Below are 1,510 nucleotides of genomic sequence, written 5' to 3'. Positions count from 1 at the left end.
TTATTATTTTTTCTAACAATTAGTACTTAAATATAGAATTAGTAGTGATTTATTTTGCTCAATTTCCAATAAAAGATTCAGAAAAACTTTTAATTTATCAAATCAATGTAAGCATATTAAAAATATGTGGTCTACATATCAAAGCCAAGTGTTCAGACTATATATTAATTTATAAAGATGAACTTGAAAAGTGATTAAAATTATTCAATATTAGCTTATACTTCATATTAGAGCGAATGTATCTTTATAGAGATAAAGCACACTCTTGTCAATATAATCAATGTGTAAAAACTCTATTACTGAGCCATTTAATATCATATAAAATTTCTGTTTATTAACTTTGAAAGCGAGAGCCATCGCCCTAAGTGCCAGTGACTCGATTTTTAATGTCTGATACGCTTTTTGTTCCACAATGTTACGATTTTATAAAGTACAGCCGAGAGAGCGAAAGAGACAGAAAACAGTATTGTATGGGAAAAGACTAACTAAATTTAGCGCCGGCAACGTCGAATCGCAAAGGGGTTTTCTTTTAGTATCAGTTTAAGTTTTCTTTGATATGTAAGGAAGTAAATACGTCGTGCTTGAGCAAAAATAAGAAAAATCATCGTTAATTTAAAAATGAGAGGTAGTAAATGGAGCATAGTGCATTTTTGATCAAAAGAAAACCAACAAATTTCATAAAATAAACTCCATATATACTTTTCACTATGCTTATTATTTAATTAAAAATATTTTTTTTCATAATTTTACATTTTTGACAATCTTAAATAAATACTATTAAACATCGAGCAAAAGAGAGAACCAAGCAATAACATGTGTCTTTGATAAGTATAATTAGTGAATAGGTAAGTTGCTCAAGTGTGAGAAATTGATATGATTTGTCACATGTCACGATATGATTCGTCACTTGTCTCCAATCTACGAAATCGTATGTTATTGTTTGCCGAATTCGAAAGCAAAACAACATATATATTATATAATTTCTCTCTCGTAAATTCTCACTGAACATACATTCGGGTTACTCTAGAATTTCAATAACATACAAATTAGTAGAAAAATTATTCTACTCGAATTCTATTCAATGCAATTCTCAATTTAAAATTCCTCTTACAATTGGTATTTGATCATTATTATTATTTTATTAATTTATTTAGCTTAATAGCTAATCTTTACATCTAACAAATTTAGTAAACATATATAAAAAATATTAAAAAAATACATAACAGAAAGAAAAAATAAAAATATACAATAATAAAGACTTAATATTATAATTTATTTCTATATGTACGAAGGTGTTTTTTTTTTATTCCATTTATGAAACCCGTTATATTTTTGCTGTTTCGGATTTCTCTTGGAAGACTATTATATAAATCAAAACCTCCGTGCATAACTCCCCTAGCCGTACTCGTTTTCTTATACTTAATTATCTTTAAATTTTCTCAATTTCTAGTATTATATTTATGTACATCTTTATTTCTTATTAAATTATTCTGGTAACATATTATTTTCT

Source organism: Plectrocnemia conspersa, unplaced genomic scaffold, assembly GCF_051122295.1.
Source record: "Plectrocnemia conspersa isolate PC_06_02 unplaced genomic scaffold, ASM5112229v1 ptg000005l, whole genome shotgun sequence".
Classification (NCBI taxonomy): domain Eukaryota; kingdom Metazoa; phylum Arthropoda; class Insecta; order Trichoptera; family Polycentropodidae; genus Plectrocnemia; species Plectrocnemia conspersa.
Note: the sequence above shows the minus strand (reverse complement) of the source record.